This window comes from Melozone crissalis, unplaced genomic scaffold, assembly GCF_028551555.1.
Source record: "Melozone crissalis strain CALT ecotype California unplaced genomic scaffold, PUWL_Pcris_2 ptg000002l_1, whole genome shotgun sequence".
Classification (NCBI taxonomy): domain Eukaryota; kingdom Metazoa; phylum Chordata; class Aves; order Passeriformes; family Passerellidae; genus Melozone; species Melozone crissalis.
The window spans coordinates 2,916,048-2,935,758 of NW_026535780.1; positions in this window are offsets into that span (position 1 = coordinate 2,916,048).

Genomic DNA, 19,711 nt, shown 5'->3' on the forward strand with positions numbered 1-19,711 from the left:
GTGAAGACATCTTCTCTGTGACTAGCAGTGTGTGATCCAGAGGGGGATGGAGCACTAATGGATCCCCTGAGAAGCAGAGAATGAGGGATTGTGCTGTACCACAGCAAGTAGAAGAAAACATCATAAAGGATAAGGAAGCCATAAAATGACCAAATTCATGTACCACAGTAAAGGGTTATTGAAGGCAATGCTGGTGGGACAGTAGAGACAGGAATCAGAGGAGTGGAAGGGTTAGTTTTTCTTAGTGCTTGCCTCTTGTCCAGACTATTATTTTCTTTAAATGAATCGATGTGTAAACAAATAGATGCCTAAATCATTAATTTGAGTAGGAGGGGGTTCTGATCTCTGTGCATGGGCAAACACAAGCACATGGATTAACCATTTTACTCCAGGCACTGTTGGGGCATCAGAATGAGGTGAACTAGTGAGGAAAGAGTAGAGGAGGTCCTGACAGCAGAAGAGCCCATAGTCCTTCTTTGGACAGAGCTGTAACACAGAGAAGCGTGGGAACTCTTTAGGAAAGTCAAGGGCAGGCCTGAGCAAAACCTCTGCCACTCATATTTCCAGAGAGCTGGAAGTCAATTGAAATAACCTTTCAGTGTCAGTTTACATAGCTTCAGGAATATAAAAATTGCTGAATTTGTGAGAGCTGAAACACTTGCAGGAACCTGGAGAGATACAGAATCTCAGCAAACATAAGGAGGGGAGAACCCTCTAAACTTGGCTCTGGAATTTGCCTCTGGAGAACACCTTGGGAGAGGTGCAAGACATTATACTCTGTGATTTCCTCTGCAAGCCAGGCCTGAGTGAAAAAATCTAGCTGGTGTCCTAGAATCATGCCAGGCATCTCCCCATCCAAACCTCATAAAATCTCAGATGGGCATCAGGACAGATTTTCTCTACATGTTACCACAGCTGGTCCCTTTTCTTGTCTCCTTGTCTGCATGTGGCTGGGCTCAGATGAGTAATTCAGGCTCTCCTCTGTCTATCTGCAAAGCTTTCTGCATCACAGCCTTTGCCTGCTCTTTGAAGCTGCTGAATTTAAGCAAGAGCTGCTGTTTTTCAAGCTCTCTTGTGTCTATTACCTCTCTGCAGGCTCACAGCTCTCAGACTCCCCTGAACCTTTATTTCAAAAACAAACACCAGTCCCTGTGACTTTCATCCATGGCACTCTGCAAACAAAGGCAAATGTGTTACATGAAAACAGATTTGTTTTTTGTCCCTGGAAACCTGAAAAGGGGAAAAAAGCTCTAATTAAGAGGAAGGTGAAGTTATTTTCATTCCTTTTTTATAAGCTTAATGAAGCCCATGGAAAAGAGGAACTACAGAAATACAAAGTGAGCAACCTACTATAGTGGAAACTGTCTCTGACCACAACAGGAGACTGGAACTAGATGAGCTTTAATGTCCCTTCCATCTCAAACCATTCTATGATTCTACAACAGCTCATTCATGACTGAATGCAGCACTACGAGGAAAAAAGAGAAATGAGAAACAAGTCTGAGTTATTTCAGCTCCACAAGCTGTAGGTCACTCACTGACAAAAAAATGGAGGAGGTTTTCATTGACACAATTCTCCTCACTTGCTATATGTCAAAAGAAGTTCTTGTGAGTGATAACCTGTGCAGCCAATGCAGGGTGAACTCACTTTGCCTTGCTAACTCCACTTCCTCAGGGGGCCTCTGGGATGGCCATTTTAACAATTTAAAATACTGACACAAAGAAATTTGGCTCCAAGGTAATTTCCTGAAAGCCATAGGAGAAAGGGTAACAACATCAAAATTATATCACAAGCCCACTGTCTACTTTTTTATTTCTCTTAAGGACCAGTGGGAACCCAACAGAAAAATATGGTGCAAAAATGCCTGTCTGGATGCTGCTGGTACTGCAGGGTTTTTCCCCATAGTCTGTTCTGTTTTCCTGACAGACTGCAAATGCTCTCTGCCTTTCTCAGAGCCTTAATACATCACATATCTGCAGCAGCAGTGTTTCCCTGGGATAGGTCCTTCTGCTTGGCTGTGCAGCTCAGGTTGGAGATTGTTTTAGATTAATGGAGCCTGTCACTTCTACAGTAACAGCTGTTACTCACAAAATTGGACATTTTCCAGCTAACCACTGTTCTGAACAGAAGAGTAAATAGAGACCACTTAGCAGAGGCAAGAAGCTCAGCACTGCTGGAGGATCAGGACTGTCACAGGTGACAGGTGTCCTCTGAGTGTGGAGTAAGGTCAGGCAGCAGCAGAGTCCCCCCATCTGCTGCTTCTCCAACACTAATTGTCAGCCTTATGCTTTACATTGGTGATTGCCTCGGGTTAAATCAAGCCCTGATGTCTCTTGTCTGAAATAAGCCTGCAGAAAAGAGAACAGAAATTTTTGAAAGATGTTTGCAAGCTGTTTACCCAAGCAGCCAGACACTGGAGGAGCTCACCTAGGGAAAGGTGTAAGCCCTTCCTAAAAGAGCTTTCAAAAATAGGTTCAATGAGCTGCTGTGACTGTTTGTTAACATTTCCATGGAACAAGGAGACAGCTTCAATATTCCTCTGTTTCTTGTGAAACACTGAGCTGCTAAAAGTTGCTGTACTGCCCTGCTAAAAAAGACAGATATAATGAAATGGTTAAAAAATCAATGGTACACCCATATGCTTATTTGAGTAGATAATGTTTAAATAATCACCAAAAAAAAGCATTAAATCATTTAATCATGGAATGGATTGGGTTGGAAGGGACCTTGAAGATCATCCAGTTCCAAACCCCTGCCATGGACAGGGACGCCTTTCACTAGACCAGGTTGCCCCAAGCCTCTTCCAACCTGGTCTCAAACACCTCCAGGAATGCGACATGTACATAATAATAGCAATAAAATAATAATAAATATTAATAAAAAATATTCTTTCAATATCAATATAAGGGTCTAGCACTGACCTGCTGTGAAAGACATTAATCACTTTACACCATTTTCTGTCAGCCACATCACAGCAGAACAACTCTGGAAACATTCCCCAGGAAAGCCCAGAGATGAGAGGTGGTGGCAGTACTCTTCTTCCAGCAGAAACAATTAATTTGTGACAGAAATTGCCAACTGAGGAACCATGCCCAGAATCCCAGGATCATCTCATTCCAACCCCCTGCCATTGGCAGGAACATCTTCCACTAAACCAGGTTGTTCAAAGCCCCATCCAGCCTGACCTTGAACACTTCCAGGGATGGAGCATCCACAGCTTCTCTGGGCAACCTGTGCCAGGGCCTTACAACCTTCACAGTAAATTTCTTCCTAATATCCAATCTGAACTTGCCCTCCTTCATCCCAAGAAAATTGTCCTCTGCCCTCTCACTACATGCCCTTGCCAAAAGTTGCTCTCCACCTTCCTTTATGTACTCCCAATATCTCAAAATATCAGTGCATACTGCAGAGCCCATCCCTGGCCAAGAGCTTGTCCCAAACTGAATTTTCACATCAACTATTATCATGTCCTTCATGAGAAGAAATTAGAATAACATGAGAAGAAATATCTATGAGTTCCATTTTAAAAGGACACAATACCCTCAAGCAATGTTCAGGTCTGGGCTTTGTTTTTAAAATATTGAATGAAAGGCAGTGCCTGTGGGAAAGGGAATGCTGATGCATTTTTTTATTTATCAGACAATGTAGGGCTTAAAAAAAGCATTATTCTCATATCTATTATATATCTAACTTCTGGATAAAGGTCCAACAAATGCATAGAATTTCATCATCATAATTTTTGGTATCTTTTCTATTGAGTAGTGAGGCATGACCAAAAAGTCCCTAAAATCAGATACTAATTTCAAAATGTTGACGCTGACAGAATTTTCTCACAGATTTGCCTGAGATAAACACCCCAGAAGGCTTCTGGCATCTGATCTTCAAGGCACTCCCTGGCAAACAAACCTCTCTTTTCTCTCATGAGGGTTTGTTTGAGTGCCTCCCAAGAGAGGTCAGAAGTGATGTGTGAAGGGTGCACCCACATCACACACCCAGGGAGGGACCTGCTGTGCTTCCTCAGCTCCCTGCCTGCCAGTGCCAGAGCTCTGTTCCCTCACACAGTACATTCCCTTCTGCTTTATTAGCTGAAACTCAGCCCTGTGTGAAACACAAAGAAATGAACTCCCAGGCCTTTTTTTCCCCTCTCCTTTCTCAGTGCCTGTACTCTCATGCCAGATAATTTAGAGAGGAAAATGTGCTATGAGCAAAGAGAGCAAAATGAATGATTCTCCTTTTCATTTCAGATCACTTCCAGTTTCTCAAATGCAATTTAAATTGCATTTGCATTGAGCATCTCAGTGCAACCTCACGGGCACAAACAGGAGCACCCCCAACTCCTGCTCTATCATCACCATCCCCTCAATCAGAGATCAGCTCATCACTTGCTGAAAACATGTTGGTTTTATGACTTTTCTGTGACCAACCACACTCTTTAGAGATCTTTATATCAAGCCATAGGCAGTGTCTTACACATAAATGTCTGGGTGGCAGTAAGATCTCCAGAACCATAAGGAAAGTAACATAACAGACACTGCAGATGGAAATTCCTCTTATATCCACATCCCAGAAAATCTCTGATGCACCATCCACAGAGCTGATTCCCAAGTGAAAAGACCTTGGCAAGTGGTTCGGCTGCCAGGTAAAGGAAAATGAGGCAATATCAGGCTGGAAAAGGCCATGGCAGCCTGATAACTCTGCCACAGAGCAGAGAGAGAGAGCAAGGAGCAATCTGCCCTCCTTGCTGTCTCTGTCCTGCTGGTGCTGTGCTGCAATGGTGAGTGATGACTCCACTCTGGTATCCACACATTTGCTCCTGTTTCACTGTGTGATGACAAGCAGCTCTGGGGAAGAGTGGGAGAAGGGAGCAGCATGGGCAGGAAATGAGGGAGGAGGATTTGGAGAGGGGAAGAATGCGAATGTGCAGCTGGAGAGGAATGTGGTCATAGTAAAACAATGACAGAGTGAAAAAAAATAACAGGAGGGAAAAAATCCAAAACTCCAATGCTTTCATTATTTAACCAGAGTCCTGAGGACACTGAAAGCAATGTCCTTGTCAGGTCAGTGTCCAGTAGGACCCCTTTAATAAAGCCCATCAGCAGCATTGCCATCTACCCTCTTTCCACTGAATGTGTCACCAGAAAGTTAAACCATTTTAAATTTGCAGCCTCTGCAGGAAGCTGCTGTCCGTGGGTCTCACTGATGGCTTGAGCACAGTGGGGACAGAGTGGACACTGAGTTTGCTCCATCCATAGGTACTTCCATGCCTTCATCTTTCTGCCTCTCGATCCCTTCATTCCTCTGTCCTTCTACTCCTTCATCTCTCCCAGTAGGGACAAGGCATGGCTGGGCCTGCCCTTTTCTTGTGACTTGTTGGAGGAGCACATCCTTCCTTAGTCCCATCTGACACTTCTCTCACTGCTGCACTCTATTCTCTAATGGGGATAAGACAGAGAAGGAGAATAAGAATGGGCTTCAAATTTACCCATGGAGCAAGTTCAAAGCAAACCCAAGAGAGTTCATCATGAAGGTGGGGAGCTCTTCACCACAGGATGTTGGAGGTGCTGAGAAGTGATGAGTTTTCAGGGATATGTGCATGCCGAGAGAGCCCCCAGTTTTACAAAATACACAGAAATCACTCCAGCTCAGGAAATCTCTGAACATCAAGTAGTTGGATGCCAGAAAAATAATTCACTGAAATATGTTTACCTTGCTCTTATACTTGGTGTCACCCTGGGCACTGCCAGAGACAGGACATGAGACCACACAGCCAATACAGCCTGTCCATGTCCTGTCATCCCAGGACCTGTTCCATACACCACGGAGGCAATATCTCCCCTTCAGTAAACACACAACCCTTCCCTCCAACAGGCAGATTTTGGTTTTTAAATATGATCAATACCATCCCAGCCCCTGACCTTTAATATCAGTGTTATGCCAGGCCCTCAAACTCTGCTTCCCAAATTGACCCTGTAATTCCAGCACCATTTCAATCACTCACAGTCTCCAGGAACTGTGACACCAGCTCTGCATTAATCCCAATGATGTTTTACTCCTTCTGCCTCAGGCCACCCACCAAGAACCTCAGATTCCCAAAGTCAGGTTTGGAAGATGGAAGGAAGGTGTAAAAGCAGGGAGAAGTGATTTGGGAAAGGAAGGGTAAGTTAAATAAATCCAGCAAGGTGTCTTCTTTTCTGCTACTTTTCTGCACTGTTTTTTTACTCCTAGCTTACACTTCTTTCCCTAGTCACCAGTGCCAACATACCCTCAGAAAAGATGCCTTTAAAGATTTTTTTCCTCGATAAAATGCTATTTTTGTTGTGAGGTTTGATGAGTACCTAAAAAATCTCTTGTACCCCTGTCAAAGAAAGAAATCTATCCAAGGAAGAGGTCTTTTCTTAGGAAACAGCAAAAGCTCAGTCCAAAATATGCCCATCACACATAATTGCTTCCAATAACTTGGACTGTCTTAGTCTTGGCAGTTGTTGGGCAAAAGCATCTTGTGTAAAGGGAAAAAGCACAATATTTACAGGTTGGCTTAGGGCATCTCATTTAACAGTTCACAAATTATTCGGGTTTTGCTTGCCCACAGATTTACCCCCCACTTCCTCAGACAAATGTGTCTGCAGGCAATACATGCACCAAGATTGACCAAATGCCATTGACTCAATTCTCATGCCAGAAGGGAGGTGTAATATACACCCAGTACCCATTCAAGCACAGAAATTTCATCAGTCCCACCCTGGGGTTGCAGCATCTTCCTGCAGACTTGTAAGAAATTGTTTGCTTTGATGACAAATATCACCACAGCAGAAAATCTGCCTTTTCATGCAGCATTTCTGGGCATGACTCCTTTTTTCATTTTGTGAAAATGTCTCTTTATTAGGTTTCTGTGATCCTGAAACTCCACCAGGGTAGTGTGTGTGTTGGGAGAGAACAGGGGACAGGTAGGCCACCCTGATTAACAGGACAATGATGAATTGTGTCCATGACCTGAGTCATTATTTGTGTTTTTTTAACCTCCATCTCAGCAGAGCAGCCACTGGGTCAGGGCACAGCCAAGTCACAGGGCTCTGTGCTGCACTTTCACATGCAGAAACAGTGGTTCTTTTTCATTTGTGTCACATTTCAGGGCTCTGTGCTGTTTTCCCTACAGCAGGAGAGGGAGGTGAGACCCTGCTGGCAGAGGCAAGATCACACACAGGTCCATGCTCAGAATATTTAACAGGACAAGAGTGAGGAGAGGTAGTACAGGACATGCAGATCAAGTATCATCCACAAAGGTTGCAGAGGTTGTCATCACAAGCTTGACAATGTGTTTAACAGCTTTCCTGGCATGCTCTGAATACAGAGGCATCCCTGTTCTGTATCCAAGCCTTTGGCCACTGTGGTCTGCCCTGGAAAAGTAAGAACCACTCAGGCTTGGGCACTGATTTATCACTGACTGGACCACTTCCATCTTGGAGTAAATTTCAAGCCTTTCAAGGAGGTCTTTCCCAAGCAGTGTGTAAATATCATTTGAGGAGCAGCACAAGCCAGGGACTGTTCCCAAAAGGCAGAATGAATTGCCCTTACAAAGTAAGGATGTTCAATCACACACATGCCTACCTGCCATGTCCTCTGGACCAAGGAATGGACTTTGCCCTTTATTTGTCCATAAAACATTGTCATAGAAACCAGACTCCAGACACAGCTGAATTTATTTGGGGATGAATATTATAGCCCAGTGGATATGATATCATTGGTCTTAATTTTATTTTGGAAATAAAATTAAGACCAAAAAAACCATAAGCAGATCTTCTTCCTCCCTACCTCTAAAGACTTTTGTCCACTATAGCAAACTGCAAAGAGACAGCTGCTCATCTGTGATCACTGAAGGCCACCCCTCCCCAAATATACCTTCCAACTGGAATTAGGACCATGACAGGAACTTGAGATCAGATAAAGAGAATACTATTGTCCAATCATCCCAGGTCTGGGGAGAAGAGTGTGTCAGCCACTGATACTGGAAGAGACACTGGAATGCTGATGGTTCCAACATTCAGGGGGAAGCTGCTGACGTGCAAAGAACCTGCCCAGGCTCCCACCTCAGGCTACAGCTGGTGTTGAACAAGATAAGGAAAGAGGCAAACCAACATCCGGCTGAAACTCCCTGCCTCAAGGGAGGTACCTGGGCATTCCCACCTGAATCTGAGTGGATGTAAATCCAATAGAGTTGGTGTTCCTGAGATTTCTCCCAACACTTGATGAGTCTGATCTGTGGTCATCACTTTGATCAACAGACATCAAACTTGCAACAACCAAGTTTTATTGACAGCCCTACAGGTGGTGAGATCTTTCTACTTCTATCTTTTCCTTCTCTTTCTTATATATTTTTATGAGTTGTATCTTTATGCTTTTATATTGTCATTTTACTATAGATAACAACCAAAATGGGTCCATACCCATTTTTCTGCGCAGACAAATTGTTCTACAATAAACCCTACATGTGTATATTTGCAAAAACTGGTCATTCTGTGTTGTTTCACTCTAATCTCTCCCAAGGGATTTATAAAGAACCTGGGTTATCCTGGCCTTCTAGCACAGGTCATAACATGTGTCCAACACTTCTATAGATATCCAGTGTTTTCTTTCTGTGCTCCTTCTGCTGCACAAGCAAGTAGAATAAAAAAACTTAGGATAACAACTGTTCACTAATTACATGCCATGGATTTGGCTAGTTTGGTGAGATATCACTGCTTTCTAGAGAGAAAAAATGTTGGACTTTTTTGGCTTTATGTTTATATCTTCATTGAAATTTTAATTTTCCAAATGAAACCCAGCCAGTGGAATCTCATGGTTTCTACAGGGTTTTGAGTGCAGGAGGGAACACAGATTTCAGTACACTGCCTCTGCTTCACTGCAGTGGCTGGAATTAAACTCCTGAGTTCTTCAAATGGAAAGCTCTGGGATTTTCAAAGAATAACTGCTTCATCAAGAACAATTGTTTATATAAATTCATTAGAGCTTTAGGACATGAAACTCCAACATGGAAAAGAAAGAAATACAGCCTGGGAAGAATTCATGACTCTGACAAGGTCAGTCCTGGGCTCTAGCCTTTGCTGGAGGGTTGCAGTACCTGAGGGCAGTACAAGAAAGGTATCAAAAGAATGGGAATACTGACTTTGTCAATAAAAAAATCTTGTTTCCTGATTTCTTTATCAAGGCAGAGATTTCTTTTGAACAGGCTAATACAGTCCTGCTCTGACTTTCTTGTATGTATGAAGATGGGCTTTGCACCACTGATGTAAATTTTCTGAGACGAGATACATCATAAATTACATGGAGCCCTGTGAGTCAGGCAGGTCCCTCCAGTCAAGCAACTTTTCAGCCAAGGAGCAGGAGCAGTTCACAGTGAAATCCATTGGCACTTGTCTCTTCAGTCAGATCTGTGGGTTTTTTGGCTTCTTTGCCTGTATTCAGACATTTACACCTGCCTAACATGATGCTGGATCAGTTGCACTGACCACACTTCAGTGGGACAACTCACACACCTGTTCCTGCAAGGCTGGGAATTGCATTAGTAGGAATTTTAGATTTTTCAGTGGCCATATTCATCTAATAAATTAGACATTTCTGAACAATGTTTAATTGTGGATCAAGCTTCCAAAAATGTGCATTAATAAAATAGTCTGGAGCTCTAAAGGACATAAAGGGAAGCTTTGAAGATGTGAAATCAAGTCCACAAACAGGATTTCAGGAAAATAAGTAAACAATTAATTCCTTTTCCCTCCATGGGTAAGGAAACAGATGGAAAATGATGCAGAGGCTTCAAAGGGAAAAATCATGAAGCTGTGGTCCTTAGGAAAAAGCTGCAAGATCCATTCAGATGTGTCTCACTTGTTCATCAAACAGAGGCAACCAAAAATCTGGTGAAATCCTGCTCTGTTGGACGCAGCTTTGGGAATTCCAGCTTTCCCTTTCATCTGGGTTTTTTGCAGGAGACTGGGGTGACCTTTCCCCATATCCTTTCCAGTGCTGCAGACCTGATTGTGAGCTGACACAAACTGGGTTTACCAAGAAGCCTTTCAACTCATTGCTGGGGACTCCTCTGAAGTCTGCCAGATGCTGTGAGTGACCATTGTTCGTTATGGCAAAAAATACCCCCAAGCAGAGCCTTTGCTGGCATAAATTACCAGTTTGCAGCATCTGAGGACTTGCCTCTACTTTGGTCACTCAAAGGTGACACTTCAATCCATTTCTGATGCACTGTGTCATCCTGGGAGGTGTGAGCAGACATCTCTACTTTCCCACTGTTCATTATTTAGAGGTGATCTTACAGTGTTCAACAGGTCCATAGGCCGGGATATGGAAATCTCAGAGCAAAAAACTATTTCCAAACACCTCAGACTCTCTCACCTGAGGAAATGGAGGTTTTTACAGAGCAAGTATCTCAGCCTAGGAATAGTAGCCTGAAACGCTGGTGGAAAAGCAATGTATAGCTCCTAAGTACTCCAAACCTTGCTCACACAACTCAAGTTTCAGTCTTGATCAGACACGAAACTCACAGCTGCCTTCTTTCTTAGTAACTTGACTGGCTCAGAACTTGCTAGGAAAACCATGAATTTGACCTTCCAGGCACATTAACTGCACAGAAACTCTTTCTCAACACTGAAACTCTTCTGAAACCATCCAGTAGAGGACAATTACTATATCTGGTAGTGTGCAAAGCATTATTATGCACAAAAACTTTCATGCATGCTGAGAGTTTAATCTTTTCCTTGTTTGTGGTGGGATTTATTGTAGTCTTAATTTCTAATTGTAAAAATGCATTTCTATAAAGGGCACATGTCAGAACAAATTCTCAATAAAAAGCATCTCTTTGGGAATCTGTATTTATTCCATACAGCATTGGGCAGGGATAAGATTATCTCACACCTAAGAATATCTCTGGTACATTTAAGGCACAATAACTATTGATTCTCTTGCACAAATGGAAGAGTAAATATGATTGAGATGATTTCACTGCTTTGAAAATTCCAGGAAGGAAGAAAAATAAATAAATTGAAACCAGCCAGCATGTGTTTTGTCAGATGAAATCAGGAGGGAACAATATGTGCTTTCTGAAAATATAAGAGAGTATTAAATGCAATGAAAAGATTCATTTGTTTGGTTTTAAACAAGCAGGAAACAATAAAAGCACAGTTATATCCACTGATAGTCACTCTCTGGGCAGATGGGGTTGGTAGCTTTCTCCAGTTATGTACAACACATTGGAAGAAAACTTAGGAAAAGTAAACAGGCAATTTAAGACTAAAAGAACAAATAGTGAGTAGTCTGAGAGCAGGAATGTCAGCAGCTATTGTCTTTCTGAGTGCCAGAAACGCATCTGAAGGTCAGTAACACCAGGAGTGCAGCCCCACAAAGTGTAGTGTGGAAGTTGTGTGTGAGCACTGAATGGGCTGGGTTGGAAGGGACCATAAAGATTCTCTAATTCCAACCCCCTGCCATGGGTTGGACCTTCCAAACCTTCCACTAAGCCAGGTTGCTTAAAATTCCATCCAACCTGGCCTTGGACACTTCCAGGGATGGGGCAGCTATAGATTCTCTGTGCAGCCTGTGCCAGGGCCTCACCACCCTCCCAGGAAAGGATTCCTTCCCCAAAGCTAATCTAAATCTTTCCTCTTTCAGTTTGATGCCATTCTCCCTTATCCTGTCACTCCATGACCTTGTCAGAAACCTCTTTCCAGATTTCTTGTACCCTCCCCCCCAGGTATTGAAAAGCTGCAATCAGGTCACATTTTCAGGACAAATGCAGTAGCTGCAAGTTCAGGATTCAAAACAAAGGCTTCCTAACCCTGAGTTTAATTACAGAGCAACATCTTGAGCTGGACCTCGCTCTGGTGAGCTGTTGCCTTGCAGGAGATACATTTACCTTCCAAGATACACAAGGAGTGATCACTATCCACTTTACTCCAGGTCTGAGAAGGATCTCACACATCTACTGCCACAGGGAGAGTGAAAAGCAAGGTCCTGATGTACAGTCTCTGGGCCCAGGGTGTCCAGGGAGACCAAGCAATTGAATTGGTTGATGGATTCCAGATGTGCTCATGCCCAACCATGGCTTCCTTGTGCCTGTATTCCCATCACAGCCCCACCTTGTCCATTTAGGGCTGATAATCATGTTCTTTCCCAAAAATACACTGCATTGTTTGTCCCCTGTCTGGCAGCTTCAGTGGAGCACTGAGGAAGCAGCCTGAATGAGTGCATTTGCTCACCACATAAATTCCTGAAAGAAAAGGTTATGCAAATATTTCATTTCCACAGCAGCAGGCTTTGACCTCAGGGCAGCCTCTGTGGCTGTGTTATCTCTGCTAAAGGTTTCCAACTATGCTCAGATCTGGCATGTGAGATGAATGGCCATGTAAAGGGGTTAGGGTTAGTGCTGAAATGTTGGAAGGCATCACAGTGATTCCAGTTACTCAAGAGAAAGGAGTCTTGCTATACAGCTCCAGTTTGGCCAGTGGGATGTTTTCACTCCAACTCTTTCAGGGTTAAAATTCAGGCTCTCTCTGCAGTGCTCTGACATACAGGTGCTCCAAGGCAGCAGGTACCCAGTCGCCAGTACATAGGTGTGTAAGGGAAGCAACCATATTCATGTTACCAGATTCCTTGAAAGGCTGAGAGAATTGAGATTGTTGAGTCTGAAAAAGAGAAGGCTCTGGGGAGACTTTGGAGCCCCTTCCAGTACCTGAAGTAGTCTCGAAATGAATCTGGAGAGGAACATTTTCCAAGGGCACGTAAAGACAGGACAAGGGGGAATTGCTTTAAGCTGAAAGAAAGTAGATTTAGAGTAGATATTAGGAAGAACTTCTTCCTTGTGAGGGTGGAACAGATTGCCCAGAGATGTTGTGGATGCTGCAACCCTGGAAGGGTTCAAGGCCAGGCTGGATGGGGCTTAGAACAATCTGGTTTAGTGGAAGGTGTTCCTGCCAATGGCAGAGGGTTGAAATGAGATGATCCTGGGATGCTGGGCACAGCTCCTCAGTCAGAAATTTCTGCCACAAATTAATTGCTTGTGCTGGAACCAGAGCACTGCCACCACCTCTCATCTCTGGGCTTTTCTGGGGAATGTGTCCAGAGTTGGGCAGATGTGATGTGGCTGCCAGAAAACGATCTAAAATGAGTAATGCCTCTTGCAGTAGGTCAGTTCTAGACCCATATATTAAACTATGTATTAAACACTTAGAGGAACAAAAGTGGTGAGCAAAACCTAGTACAATCAGAGATCAGTTATTTGGCTCAGGGCCAGCACATAGTAACAATTTTCTAGCATTAGGGACTTCCTCTGACAGAGGTGTAATCCTTACATTTAATGGCTTCTGATAGAATTATTTCCCCCACTTTTAATTTATCCATGGCTGTTTTACTGCCTCCAGACTTCTGGCCTTCTCACTTACCTGTGGCAATAAATTAAATACATTCTTTGAAAAAAACAACATGAAGAAGTGAAAAAAAATATTGTTTGATATGCAAATATTGAGATTTCTCTGTGTCACTCTATTCACCTGATTTTCTGGAGACTCTTCTTCTGCTGGACAAAGACTCTCTTCTGTGTCCTTCACTGAGGCTACATCCTTGTAGGTGGCTGTCCTTGGAGTCAGGCCCTGACAGACCTTTGAACACATTTAACTTTTCTCTCCAGCTTTGGTTTGTTTCCTTTAAGGTGACAGTCCTGCAATCCCTCTTCATTAAAACAGGCAATTGGAGAGGAAAGTGACTCCCTGCATGTCTTATCTATGGCACTTGACCAGCTAAACAACAACTTGTTGCCTCAGGAAAGGGCAACTCCTTCATCTCCCACAGCTCTGTACATCACCCAGTGTGAAGTGCCTCTCCTGCTGGTCCTGGTGTTTGATTTGTCCTTATATCTGCAGGTGTCTGTACAAGCACACTGGGTACAAACAATTACATAGTATATGAGTGTTGCTCATTATGGTGTGTCACCTTTGAGCTTAGCAAAGATTTCTGAACAAACCTGGGACAAAAGTAGGTCATGGCTTACCTAAAAATGCTTTTTCCCATGAAGTTGTATTTTTGTTGTCCCTGCTGTCCTTCCCTGTATCTTCTGTAGTTCACCCTCTTTTAAGAAGGGTGCACACAGTTTTCAGAATCATAACAAAATTCAAGTCAGAAAGAGCCTCAAGAAATCCTCCTGTCCAAGCCCCTGGTCAAAAAAGGGCTTTGCAATTAGATCTGATTCCTGGAGCCTTGTCCCAGAAATCTGATTAATATCTCCAAGGATGGAAACACTACAGACTTTCTGGGTAACCTCTTTCAGTATCTAGACTAGCACTGATAGCAAGGAAATTTTGGCAATAGAATTTCCTCACAGTTTTCTCTAACCAATGGGTTTCCACATTCTGGAACAACTTTTGGACGGGCACGTGCCAGCCTGGACTTGATTAGCATTGTATCTTTGTGCCTTATTATCAACATCTCCAACTAGTCCTCCTGCAGTTTTGGCTCCAGGGGCCATGACTGCTTTCAGACTGATTGCCCATGGTCACTCCTTATTCAGATCCAGCTTCAGAATATTTCCTTTGGCTTCATGGGCAGCATTCTGGAATTCACATCCTTCAGCCTTTCTGCCCATTGATGTAATCTTCTTCTTAATGCCATAGAAAAGAAAAGTCAATGGATCAAACCAGCTGTCTGAAGACCCTCCTCACATTTTTTTCTAGCTGGAATAACTGGGAAAAAGAGAGACAGTTTTGATTCTTTCAAAAGCCTTTTTTTTTTAATCTTTCTTTATCAAGACTTGAAAAACATCCTGTTTTCAGGTTTCCAGATGGCCCCAGCTCTATGATCATTTATTGTGTGGACATGAGGAGGCTGGTTAGCAATAAACAAAGGTCCACAAATTTTCAAAGGAATTCAAACCACTTGTTGAAAAACTAATTAAGTATCATACAGATTAGATGCATGCTACAGTGATTGCAAATGCTTTGTGTCTCAAGTGCTATCTTAGCACAGACATCAACTTCATAATTTTAATTTCCTTACACTCACCCTCTCGTCAGTTCCGCCCGAGTGATTTATTTGGGTTTTTCAAGTGGTATAAATTAGCATAAATTGAAATGTCAATATCAGGGAAGAGAAAAAAAACTATTAAAAAAAATCACTGTTGGGAAAACCATGTGTCTTTTTTCAATTCCCTGAAACATCCATATTTGTAACTAGAGAAGCATATCTACTTAAAAATGCTCTGACCTCAAGTAGTTTAGTTTCTATCATAAAGCAGGAAGGAGAACTTCAAAATCACAAAGAGCTTTATTAATCTGTTGGGTTTATGCAAAACTCTAAGGACACTAACAGTTGGCTTTTGCACCTCTTCCATAACACAGGTTTTAGGAGCAGATGAATCATTGTCACATCAAGTCTGACCAAAGCACAACCAAAACCTAAAATGCTGGTATCAAATACACACAGTTTTCACAAATATCACCACAGGTAGGCAGGTTCTGTTTAATATCTCTGTCAATTATCTGGAGGAGACACTCAGTCAGTTTGCAGCTGACACTAGGTGGTGAGACTTGATTTTCGGGAGGATAGGAAGGCTCTGCAGGCAGATGGCACCAGGCTGCCTGGATGTTGTGAAGCCAGAAGAGTAAGACTCAAGAAGAGCAAGGTGTGGATCCTGCCCTTATGTCCCAAAAAACCTCTGCAGCACCTCAGGCTGGAAAGGTCCAGCCCAGCAGGAAAGGTCCTCAAAGTGCAGTTGATAGTGGCCAAATGTGAGCCAGTGTGTGGACAAGTGGGCAAGGAGGTCAGTGGACTCCTGGCCTTCTGTGTCAACACTAGTGTGGCCAGCAGGACCAGGGCAGTGATTGTCCCTCTGTGCAGGGCACTGGGGAGGTCACACCTCGAGTGCTGTGTGCAGATGTGTGGCCCTGTTGAGATGTGAGCAGTGAGAGATGCCTCTGCCCAGATTAAGGTGCCAACAAGACCATCTATCAAAGTGAACAATGGGGGGTTTATTTAACAATAAATATGGGGTGGAGGGATAGGGAAGCGACAGAGGAGGGTGAGAAGGCGAAAGGGGGAAAAACAAGGGTGGCTTGGGCTGGGCTGGGCTGGGCTGGCTGGGCTGGGCTGGGCTGAGCTAGGAAACAGCAGGAGTGGGGTTGACCAGGGAAGAATGGGAGTGGGGAGGGGAAGGAGTCAGACAGAGGACAGTCCAAGATGCTTGTTGCAAGTGGTATCCAGTTGGTCCTTCCCCTCTCTGAGCTTCTGCACTGAGGTCTGGTGCTTCTCGTGGAGTTGAGGAGACCCGGTCATTCATCCATGATTAACGCCTTTCCCTAGTCTATGTTGCTGTTGGTATCCAGGGAGGCATTTTCCTAGTTGTCCTGTGAGGAGAGAATGGCTTTGCCTTCATTTCCCTGGAATGCTGAGGCCCAAGGAGCATTTCTCAGCTTCAAATGCAGGCTGGAGCAGGGTGGGGATGCACCCCCACAATGCAGCCTGGGGCTCAAGTCAGCTTCTGTGGGATTATACAATGTAGCTCTGTCAATCTTCCTCAGCCCGCTCTCCCTGACCAGGCTGCCTTGCTGGTACCATGGGCTGAGGGGCTGGGGCCAGCAGCAGGGCCTACCTTTGGCAAGTGGTTGCCTTGGCCACCATCCACCCATCCATCCATGCATCCCGCCTTTTCATCTCCCTGGAGCCGTTCCCTCAGGGACCTGCCGCTGCCCCTGGGAGCTGGGTGTCCCCAGGGTGAGCCGGCATCTTTGGCCATGGTCTTGCTGCTGGCCCCGGGCTCACTCCTCTGGCTGTCCCCTGAGGCAGCTGAAGGAGAAAAGGCGGCGCAGAGCCCGCCGGGCCGTCTTGGCCATGGAGCGCCATGGCCGTGGGGCCGGGGGCTGCGGGACGGCTGCGCTGCCAGCGGGGCAAGCAGGAACGCTGCGTGCCAGGGGCTGGGCAGGCACCGGGCAAGCTCCTGCCGGCGGCTCATCCCCGCAGGGCTTTTCCTGGGGAGGGGCGGCCTGGGCACGCCCAGCCTCCATGCCTGCTGCCTCGGCCTCCTCCGAAGCATCGGCAGGCGAGGCGCAACCCACAAACCCCTTTGGCTCTTGGGGCAGTGCCCTGGGGAGAGGCTCACGGTGCCCCTGGTCACTGAGGTCGCTGTCCGGAGGAGTAGGCGCTGGCTCCAACTCTTCATCTCGCGGCGGGATGGACAATGGGCTCTCTACCTCTCTGTCCCACTCTCCCACCGCTTCTTCTTGCTGCCACTTCTCCAGGAGCTCGTTCAAAAGTGTGTCCAGGGACAGTGAATCCTCAGAGTCAGACCCCAAGTCTGCCAACAGCTCAGGAGACAAAGGCTGTGAGTAGTCTTGTGCCTCTCCTGCAGCCTCTTCAGTCATGCTGCAAGTGCTGTTTGGCTCTGAGGGGTCTGCAGCTGGTTCCAGACTGGCAACTGACGGATCCCTGAGGTCGCAGCTGGACGCTATGGGGCTTTCTTCATTATCCGCAGAGGAAAGGATGTCTCCAAAGATTTCTGCGTACATTTTCTCTTCCTCCAGCTTCTCCATCTCCTCTCTCTTTTTGCGCATAAGATGAAGCAAATTTTCAGGCCTCACCCACTGCTGCTTGTGAAGCACAGCATGCTCAGCTAGATGATGATTTGCCCTCTCCTCACAGGGGTCTCCAGACAAAGGAGAAGCTGAGAAACCTGAGGTTTTCTCAGGCTCTGATGTGAGGAAGAGCTTGCTGCATCTCTCGAAACAGGGATCTCCAGCCAGGGCACAAGATTCCTCCTCTCCCTCGTCCTTCAAAGGAGCAAGCAACATGCTCTGCAGGTTTTCGTCCCATGCTCCTGCAGCCTGTATTTCTGGGAGCTCTTCCTCCTCCCACTTTATCTCCAGCTCTTTTACAGAAGTGCCCATGGGCTGCAGGTTTTCAGAGACATGGCGCCACACGGGCTTCCAAGTGGGCCGTATCCCAGTGCAAACCGGCACGCTGCATGCAGATGCAACGGGTCGCCGGGGGTGCCCCTGCCTTGCTGCTGACCCAGTGCAGAGCCCTCCAGTTCTGCTCTCCAGGGAAGGCCCTCCCTGGGCTCTGCCCGCAGCCGGAGTGTCCAATGGAGGAGGAGGCATACACTCCAGCTGGCCCCTGGCCATGGGGCCCACAGCACGAGCTGTACCTCTGGGAGAGGACCCAGAGGCTGCTGCTTGTGGCAGAGGGGGCAGCTTAACACAGTCAGTGGATCCTCTTGAGCTTTTACCACTGAGCTGGCGTGGAGGTGCCAGTGTCAAGGGAGGGCCATGGAAAGGCAGCAAGTCCCACACAGGCAATCTCTGTGGATCTGTGACACGGCTGCAGGGCACTGAGCGCCCGCCCTTCTGGCTGCGCCTGCGTGTGCAGGACATGGTGGGGCTCCGGGACGGGATGGGGAACAGAGTGGGCCTGTCCTCAGGGATGGGTGTGATGGTGGTCCAGGTGACCTGAGGTGCCGCCTGTGGCTGCCTGGGGGTCACCTGTGGGAAGCAGAAGGAGGCACAGGATGGAGGTGGCTGTGTGAGCACAGTGTCCCCCACGTGCCTGCAAGCCCAGGCCTGGCCCCAAGGCAGGTGCTGGCCACAGCAGCCAGGCTGGGCCAGGTTCCCAGCTGGGCTCGCTGCCTCTGGGCCATTGCTGTGCCTGGGCCATCCCAGTGCTGGGCCCTGCACAGAGCACGGCCTGGTGCCAGGCCTGGCTGTCTCTGCCCCAGGGCTTCCCCCAGGTCCCACTGCAGGCTGTCCCTCCTTCCCCAGCCCTCACCTGTTGCCGCCGCCGGTACAGCAGTGGCTGCCCCTCACGGGGCAGGCCATGAGCATTCTCCTCCTGCTTCCGTGACATTGTGGGAGTGCTCTGCTGAACACTGGCCACAATGTCCCAGGTGAGCTGCTGCCTCCTCAGAAAGCTGCTCTCCTGGGAGTAGCTACTGCAGGGTATTTATAGCCCCAAGGTTCATGACATGCACCCGCGTCACAATGGTGTCTGGGTATGATGTCACCACCGGTCACAAAGGCCTGGTGGCCATGGCCACACCCTTTCTCCCAGAGGTCTGACAGTTTCCAAGCTGATATCCCTGGACACAAATGCCTTTTTAAAGCCTTTGCCCCTCAACTTTCACTACACTTGTTCCTCTTTTAATGTCCTGCATCTCTGTCTTGTCCCACCTTCTGTTCCTCTGCAAAACATCCCCAAGGAAGCCCTGTGCCAAAGTGCCTAAGTGCTTTTCCCACCCTGCACACCATGGGTCCCTCAGCCTTCAGCCCCAACCTCCTGTAGAAAGATCATCAAGAAGGCAAAAGCTCCATTTGAATTTAATCTGGTGGCTACTGTGAAAGACTATAAAAAGTGTGTCTTTTAAAAAAGAATAATAAGAAAGGAGGGCCAAGGAAAAGGTGCACTCATTATTTCATAAAGGGGCGGTGAGGGAGGGTGGAATTCTGGTCAGAGATATGCAGTGGAATCCTGGCACTCTGTGTCAGCAATAGTGTGGCCAGCAGGACCAAGGCAGTGATTGTCCCTCTGTGCTGGGCACTGGTGTGGCCACACCTTGAGTGCTCTGTGCAGAAGTGTGCCCCTGTTAAGATGCCATTAGTGAGAGCTGCCACTGCCTGAATTAAGGTGCCAAGGAGATCATCTGCCAAAGTAAACAACAAGGATTTTATTTTACAGTAA